This window comes from Ictidomys tridecemlineatus, chromosome 12 (assembly GCF_052094955.1).
Source record: "Ictidomys tridecemlineatus isolate mIctTri1 chromosome 12, mIctTri1.hap1, whole genome shotgun sequence".
Lineage (NCBI taxonomy): Eukaryota > Metazoa > Chordata > Mammalia > Rodentia > Sciuridae > Ictidomys > Ictidomys tridecemlineatus.
The window spans coordinates 48,798,652-48,807,979 of NC_135488.1; the positions used below are offsets into that span (position 1 = coordinate 48,798,652).

The 9,328-nt window shown below is 42.4% G+C and overlaps 1 long non-coding RNA gene across 1 annotated transcript; it reads left to right on the forward strand.

The window, feature by feature from the left end:
* The first annotated feature begins 1,541 nt into the window (after positions 1–1,541).
* On the forward strand, positions 1,542–5,542 carry LOC144369322 (uncharacterized). The gene is made up of 2 exons (XR_013428841.1): positions 1,542–1,849; positions 5,353–5,542. It is a non-coding gene; the product is annotated as an uncharacterized LOC144369322 (long non-coding RNA).
* The last annotated feature ends 3,786 nt before the right edge of the window (positions 5,543–9,328 follow it).

Sequence of the window (9,328 nt, forward strand, 5' to 3'; positions counted from 1 at the left end):
GAGAGCATTTGTGCGTTCCACCTTTCCTGGGGATTGGGAGCAGTGTGGGATAGAGAGACAGTTGTGTACAACCCAAAATGTGAGTACTCAGGGCGGATTAGGTTTCCCATAGAAAGGCTGACAGGAGAGGAGCTGACCCTTCCCCAGAACTGGTTTCCCACCATAACATTTTATAATCTCATTTTATAACCAGGTCTAGTTTTGCCACCATAAGTAGGTAAAAGGGGGGCAAATATCCTGAATGTACTTAGGAAATGAAAGCCAAAAACATAGATTCTGTTGGGGACTGAAGGAGAACAGTTTTTTGGTGCTCTATTAGAAACCAGCCATTTTTTAAGGGGAGTCCCAGGTTAGAAACACTTTATATTCGGAGGCAGAATAAGATGGAGTAGGGAAGAGAAAATAGGGAGTAGGGAGGGGTGTTTGGGGACTTCTTTAGGCTTCGTGTAAGAACAGAGGTGACCAGTGGGGAAGGGTCTTGTCAGCAGCCGGCTTTGCTGCTGCATCAGCTAATGCACTGCCTTTGGCTCTGGGGTGGTTCATGCTTGGTGTCCTTTGCAATGGATGACTGCTGCAGCCATCCATTTTGCAGCCTCAGGTAGGTATGGGAGTCAAGAATGTGAAAGGTGCACTGGGAGTTGGTATATACGTCTACTCTCTGTCCCTGAGCAAAAGTGAGTTCACTGGTTAAAGCTATTAACTCAGCCTGTTGGCAGCCGGTATGGGGAGGTAAGGCCCCTGACTGTGTAATCTAGTCTTTGGATATTGTGGCATATCCTGTAATAGGATGAGGATTTATGAAGGAACTTCCATCAGTAAACCATGAAGGGACATTGAGTAATGTCTAAATTATGGGAAAGGGGGAGAACATGGTGTCTAGAAGTCAAGGCGGGAGTGAGAGGGAAGGGGGTCTGAGTTGTTACCTGAGAGGAGTGGTAGGAGGGAGCCTGGGTTATGGGTTGACAGTGTTGGGAAGATCAGTGGGTTGTCTGCAGAGGAAGCATGTATTTTTGGAGTCTGAATTGGTGGTGGGGAGGGACAGAGAGATGGCTGTTTAGTTCCTTCGGGTTGTGAGAGGAGGAGGTAGTAGTGTGTTCATATAGAGTTAATTTGTTGGCCTCTGAGTCTAAAAGGGCTGCAGATCCAAGCACCTTGGAAAAGGGGGCCATCCTTGAATCGCTGCGTCTAACTGTCTTGAGAGATCATCCACTGACTCGGGGGAATTTCCAAAGATCTGACAGGAGCCCCAGGGCTACAATCTGGGCTGTGCAGACACAGAGAAAAAAATGGTTGTTCTGAGTCTGGAAGTCCAAAGTGGGGGACTTCAAGAGGGCCTGCTTTAGCTTTTGGAAGGGAGTGTTAATGGGAAGAGAAGGGTCGAGTGGTTCAGAAAGGCCACTGTGAGAAGCAGACAGAAGGGCTTAGCACTGAGGCCAAAGGTAGGAAGCCAGATGGGGAATAACCGGCCGGCTCCAGGAAGGAGAGAAAGCCACATTTGCCAGCAGAGAGCAGGAGGTGCTGAACGAGCTGTTTACAGGCAGTGGGTGCTGCAGTCTGGCTGGGCACAAATAACCGGGAGGTCCAGCCACTTGTAGAGTCAAGCAAGAGTGGACTTTATTTTCCAGCTCATGCCAACGCCACCCACGCGACCCTCAGCCAACCCACGCGAACTCTCCAGGAACTCCGTGAGAGCTCAACGGGAACTCAACGGGAACTCTGCGAGAACTCAAAAATAGCAGGCACCCTAGGCAGCAGGAACCGCCCCTTGTGTCAAAATGCCAGGCACCATCTTGATCTGCCCGCGGCTCTCAACAAGTGGGAATGTGCAAAGCTGAGGAGTGAGTCCTAAGTAGGTAACTTGGGTTTGAGTCACTGGGGCCTTGCGAGGGGAGGTGCAGTAACATAACTTATTTAGTAGATTTAAAAGAAAGGTAATGTGTTTAGCAGAAAGAACATGGAAAGGACTACAGAAAAGTAGTCATCCATATACTGCAGGAGACTAGGAGAGAGTTTGAGGTTAAGATTAATGAGGTCATGAGATTAGGCTTGGCTGCCTCTGAAGCCCTGAGGAAGGTCATCCAGGTCAGCTGGGTAGAGAAGTGAGGATCAGGGTCCAACCACATTAAAGCAAATAGATCCTGAGAGGCGTGATCCACAGGGAGAGTGAAACAGGCGTCTGAAGATCAAGGACTGAGAAGTGAGCTGTGGTTGAGGAGAGAGGGGAGCACAGGTCAGGACTACAGGATGACTTGGGACAACTGCCCGATTAATCAGATCCTGGGCTAGTTAGAAAGTACCCTGGGGTCTTAGACAGCCAGGATTGGGGGGTTCTGAGGGCAGCTGGTGGTCAAAGACTGTCAGCTTTGGGAAGGCAGGAAATGATGGGTTTAAAGCCTCAAAGGCCTGGGGTCTGAGAAGATGTGGGATCATCAAAAGGAGGAGATGGTTCCTTATAGAGAACTCTGAACGGTGAGTTTGGAGGAGCATTGACGGAGATGTTAGAGGGGAAGGAAGAGCACCTGCTCAGCATCAGAGGGTAAATTAAAATGAATGGGAGCGTTGAGTTTGGTTAGGATGTCCCTACCAAAGTCAGGTGCTAAGGATTGGGGTATAATTAAGAAGAAGTGAGAGAATGAAGTGTCAAATAGGCTACAGAGTAAAGCACTGTTTGTCTAAGGGTGCTGTGTTTTCTGCCAATGCTAACAATAGAGGTGAGTGAATCTTAGAGGGGACCAGAAAATTCTGGTAGCGCTGAAAGGTTTCCCCCATGTGCAATAAGAAAGAGATGGGTTCACCAGATACTGACAGCATTACCCACATCATGGATGGAGTGGTAGTGATCGGGGTAATAAGTCCAGCGGCCATCAATCCTCTGTTGATTGGCTGTCCACCATCAGGTAGAGGATGCTTGCCAACCTGGGGTTTGTGTCTGTGGCCTGTGGGAATTGGAAGTGATCATAGGAGAGAGAAGAGTCTCACTGAGTGCATCCCAATTTCCAGTGTCCCCTTTGGTGACAGAGAAGGCATGGCCCAGGCAGAGGTTTAGAGTGAGGGCATGCATTTGCCCAGGGTCCCTGTTGGTCATATTTGAATCATGGCGCACAGGACCTTTGTTTATAAGGTCTTTGGGGACCTTGTGTGAGTGCATCTGCCAGCATTTGGTATGTGGTTGATCTTGGATGAGTTTTTGTGTTTTTAATTCCTCTTCTCTATTGTTGTAGACCTCAAAGTCCAGCTTTACAAGTTCGTGTTGAAGGATCTGTGGTCCATTCTCCAGTTTTGTAGCTTTTTTATGATGACCTGTGGCAGACTGGAGATAAAATGTAAATGAAGACAGAGTCTGCCATCTTCTGAGTCAGGTTCTTTCTGAATTGGGAGAGAAAGAGGGCAAGGTGTCCATCATTGCCTCGAGTTGTTCCATTAATCTTTTCCCAGGTGACCGCCCTAGGACAGCCTTCCCATGCTGCCAGGATGTAGGTAACTGGATGACCTAACTTCAGGCTTTCAGCAGAACTGGTCTGATAGCCAGGGTGTGTGCTGGGAGCTTATGTGGTACCGATGGGTCACGACAGGATTGGGGCAGTGTAGGGTGTCTGCATGGGCCCCAGCTGCTGACGAGATGGTATCCTTATCCTCAGAGGAAAGACAGGAGGAAAGGATGGCATAGATGTCATGCCACGTGACAGAGGTCATAGGACTGGGTAAGGTGTAGGAATTCCTTTCAAAATGCGATGGGATCTGAAACGAAACAGCCTAACATTCTTCTATCTATTGTCCATCTAAGAGGACAGGGACACGTAATGCCTTTACTCCTACTGTCTCATGAAGGGGAGGACCTTGAAGGGAGCAGTAGTTTCCATTGGGAGAAGCCCACGGTAGTGATTGTGTGGCAGGGAAGGAAGCAGTGGGTGAGAATGGGAATGAGAGAGAGGGGGGCGGTCCATGTGCAGGGTCAAAATCAGCGCTGAGGGAAAGGCAGAGGGAGAGGGAGGGGATGAAGGGGAAGAAGGGGAGTTACGGATAATGGAGGGGGTTTCATCTAGAAGAAGAAAGTGAAAGGCGGAGTAGTTTGGGCAGAGAGAAGGTCTGGAAAAGTCCCAGAAGACCTGAACATTGGGCACCTTGGACCATTTGCCATTGAGGTGAAGAAAGTTTTCAAGATCTCTTAGAATTCGGAAGCCAAATTCAAAGCCATTTTCAAGCTGGTGACTATTATTGGCCATCTTGTCCTGGGGACAGGCAGAATTGCAGAAGAATATGAGTCTTTTGGGTTTCCCTGTGTCTTTGAGACCTAGGGTCTGGAGATGTGTGAGAAGGCACCCCAATCAATTATTACATGGAGGTTTTGATGTGATCTGTCCCCTGATGAACAAGATGGATTGAAGAGGGCCCCCAAGGACTCCAGGAGAGAGAGAAGCCAGAACCACGAGGTTTCCACAAAGTAATCTGGTTTCTCCCAGGTTGTTCCAGGAATGACCTATGGAACCACAGGCAATCAATGGGCATTCCCAAGGAAAGCAAGCCATTGGCACCAGTGGTGGCAGGGCTTTTCTCCCACCCAGCACTGTGGTTTGTCATAGGAACAGTCAGAGGAACAGTGTCTGCAGAGAGAAAACCACAGCAGGGCTTCCGGGAGTCTAGAGGAATGGAGTGGGGTGGAATCACTCACCCAACAGGCGATGGTGGCGGGTGGCGGAGGTGAAGTCCAGCCATGTGAGTGGTTCCTACTGGAGCCCCTGGAGGGAGAGGAGGGAGAATGAGAGGGAAAATAGAGAGGCCAGGCGGAGGTAAAGTGGAGCCAGCTGTGGGGGGAACTTGAACACCCTCCAGGTTTGGCACCAAACAGAAAGAAGAAGTGGATGAAGAGAACAGAGAGGGGAGCGGAGGCTCAGCAGGAACAGGGTTATCTGGGACACACCTGTGGAGACCGAGACCCAGCTTTCCTTTACAGCCTCAGTTAGATACAGGGGCATGAGGGAATGGGGACATTTTTGGTTAGGCCATTTAAAGTGTCAGAGAAGGGTCCTTTTGTTTGCCACCTTTATTCTATGAGGTGGTCACTACTGTCACTATTTCATGTTGAACCAAGATTCCTGTTCCAGATAGCAATTACTCTTCTTTTCTAAAAAAATTATCTGTTCTCTTTAGATATACATGACAAGAGCATATATTTTTACATATTGATATAAACATGGAGTATATCTTATTCTATTTATGATACCAGACTTGTGGTTGTCATTGATGTGGAGGTTCATTGTGGTGTATTCATATATGTACATAACAAAGTTGTGTCAGATTGATTCCACTGTATTTCCTATTCCTATCATCCCTCCCTTCCTTTCCTTTCAACAGATGAATGGATAAAGAAAAAGTGGTGTATATGCACAATGGAATATTACACAGCCATAAAAATGACTTCATGATTGCTGCTGGTTCAATGGAATGATCTGGAGACTTACATGCTAATTCAAGAAAGCCAATATCAAAATACCAAAGTTCAAATATTCTATTTGATATGTGGATGCTAACACACCACAAGGGAGATGGGAAAAATAGAAGTTCAATGGATTAGACAAAGGGAATTTCCTTTCTTTGTATAATGATGAGGTATTATTTTGGGTTTCTTTGCATGATGACAGAGTATTTTCTGGGGTTTAAGGTCAGGTTGATTAAAAGTGACCATGAGGTGACTCTTATTCTAAGATGGGGAATACATTTCAAAATGGTATTGCCTCTGTCAAGTTCTACCTAACATTCCCTATAATAACACTGAATGTAAATAGTCTAAATTCTTCAATGAAAAGACATAGATTAGCAGATTGGATTTAAGAACAAGCCCCCAAAATATGTTGTTTGCAGGGGACTCACCTTCCAGGAAAAGACACCCACAGACTGAAGATAAAAGTATGGGAAAAGATATATTATGCAAACTGTACCTGCAAACAAGCAGGGGTAGCCATTCTCATTCAGACAAGTAAATTTCAGGACAAAATTAATCATAAGAGACAAAGAAGCCATAAAAGAAGAATGAAATTATGGCATTTTCCAGTAAACGAATGGAAATTAAGAATATCATGCTGAAATAAGCCAGTCCCAACAACCCAAAGGCTGAATGATTTCTCTGACACATGGATGGTAACACACAACAAGGGAGGGTAGGGAGGGAAAGAAGAGAAGTCCATTACATTAGACAAAGGGGAATAAAAGGGAGGGAGGGGCATGGGAATAGAAAAGACAGAAGAATGAACTGGACATATTGTTCCTTTGCTCATATATGAATACACAGCAGTGTAAGGACATATTATGTACAATCACAAGGATGGGATCCTAATTGGAATGGATTTTACTCCATGTATGTATGATATGTCAAAATACACTCTACAGTCTGCATGTTTAAAAATAAGAAATTAAAAAATTAGCTAGGATTTTTAAAAAGACAACAAATGTCACTTTATACTGGTGAAGGGAATTATACAACACCAGGACATGATGATTGTAAATATTTATGCCCTAAACAATGGTGCATCTACATAGAGAAAACACTCTCTTCTCAACATTAAAAATCAAATAAACCCAAATACAATAATACTGGGTGACTTCAACACACCCCTCTCACCACCAGATAGATCATCCAGACATAAACTAAGATGCTTCAGATCTAAAAGTACTGTTAACCAAATGGACCAAACAGACATCTATAGAATATTTCACCCATCAAGGAATGAATTCATATTCTTCTCTGCAGTGCATGGAACATTTTCCAAAATAGATTGTATTTCAAATCACACAAAAAAATCTTAGTAAATAGAAAAAGACAGAGAGTGGAGCAAAATTAGAAGTCAATGACAAGATAAAAAACAGAAATCATTATAATGCCTGGAAATTAAAAATATACTTGCAAATGGTGAATGGATAGCAGAAGTAATCAGGGGAGAAATAGAAAAAAAATTGCAAACAAATGATAGAACATATCAAAATCTCTGGAAAAGTATAAAGATAGTTCTAAGAGAAAAATTTATAACACTAAGTTTATGCATCAAAAAGAAAGAAATATATAATACTGAAGAAATAATCTAAAATTATGTATCAAGGTCCTAGAAAAAGGAGAATAAATCAACAGCAAATTCAGTAGAAAACAGAAAATAATTAAAATCAGAGCCCAAATCAGTAAAATAGAGAATAAAAAATACAAAGGATTAATGAAATGAAGAATTGGTTTTTTGGAAGAATAAACAAGATTGATAAACCCTGAGCCAAATTAACCAAAAGAAAGCAGACTCAAATAAACAAAATTAGAGATGAAAAAGAAAATATCATCATAGATACCAATAAAATCCAGTGGATCATCAGAAACTATTTTGAAAATTTATGATTATTGGAGAAAATATTCTAGAAATTATTGAAGATATTGACAAATTCCTAGAGACATATCAAATACAGAATTTGAACCATAAGGATAAAGAAAATCTAAACAGATCAGTACCAAGTAATGAAATTGAAGCAGGTCTCCAAAGCTTTCCAACAAATAAAGCCCAGGACTGGATGCATCCTCAACCAAGTTCTGCCAGACACATAAAAAAGAATTAATACCATTCCACCTCAAATTATTTCATGAAATTAAAAATAAGGAAACACTGTGAACATTATCCTACAAATACTGTATCACCCTGATACCAAATCCAAACAAAGACACATCAAGGAAAGAAAATTTCAAGCCAATACCCTTCATGAACATAGATGCAAAAATGTTAGTAAAACATTAACAAACTGCATTACCCCAAAAAAAAATTTGTAAAAAATATTGTACAACAATCAAGTGAGTTTTCATTCCAGGGTGGTTCAATATATGCAAGTCAACAAGTGTAATTCATCACATAAATAAAATTAAGTACAAGAATCACATGAGTATCCCAATAGATGCAGAAAAAGCATTGGACAAACACCCATTTGTGTTGAAAACACTAGGAAGACTAGGGATAGAAGAAACTTAAGTCATCATTGTGAAGACTATCTATGACTAACCCCAGATCACCAACACATGGAGAAAAAACTGAGAGCATTTCCTCTAAAACTGGGAACAAGGCAAGGATGCCCACTTTCACCACTCCTATTCAACTCAGTCCTTGAAACTATGCAAAGCAATCAGACAAGACAAGAAAATTAAGGCAATACAAATAAGAAGAGCTCAAGTTATCTCTGTTTGCTGATGAATGATTTGATATTTGGAAACTTCAACAGAAGACTTCTAGCTCTGATAAATAAATTTAGTAAAGTGTAGCAGGATCCAAGATCAGCATATATAAATCAATCACTTCCCTATACTCCAATAAGAAACCTACTGAAAATATAATTAGGATAACTACTCCACTAACAATAAGCTCAAATGAAATAAAATACTTTGGGATTAATCTAACAAACTATGTTAAGGACCTCTATAATGAAAACCATAGAACACTGAAGAAATAATTGAAGAAGAGCTTAGTAGATGCAAAGACCTTCCATGTTCTTTATAGGAAGAATTAATATTATTAAAATGACATAAATCAAAAGCACTATACAGATTCAAAGAAATTCCCATCGAAGTATCTAAGACATTCTTAACAGAACTAGAATAATATTCTAAAATTTATTTAGAAAAATAAGAGGCCCAGAATAGTCAAAGCAATCCTGAACAAAAAAAGTGATGTGGGCAGCATCACAATACCAGACCTCCAAATATCCTTCAGAGCTATAGTAACAAAAACAGATGATACTGGCACCAAAACAGGCATGAAGACCTATGGAACAGAAGACACAGAGATCAACCCACATAACTACAATTATCTGATACTAAACAAATGTGCCAAAACATTTGTTGGAGAAAAGGGACTTCTAAGAAAATGGTAGGGAGAAAACTGGAACTCCATATGTAAAAAATGAAACAATACAGGTCAAGACCTGTATTGCTCACCCTGTCTTTAAGTCAACTCAACGTGGATCAAAGATCTAGGAATTACACCAGAAGCTCTGCAAGTACTAGAACAAAACATAGGCTCAGCATTCCAACATGTTGGCACAAGGACCGATTTCCTTAACAAGACTCCAAAAGCACAAGTAATAAAATAAAAGATCAAGAAGTGGAATATCATCAAATTAAAATGCTTCTGCACAGCAAAGGAAATAAGCAATCCACACATTTTCCCTTTCCTTTGCCTTGGATAAACACTGCCTTCCCGTGTGGATCTGAGCTCGTCCTTCCCCTGTCCACAACTGCCAGGAGCCCACAGAGCTGTGTGAAGTCCTGGGTGAGCCCAGCCGCTCCAGGGCAGGTCTGCTCCACGCTGCTCTC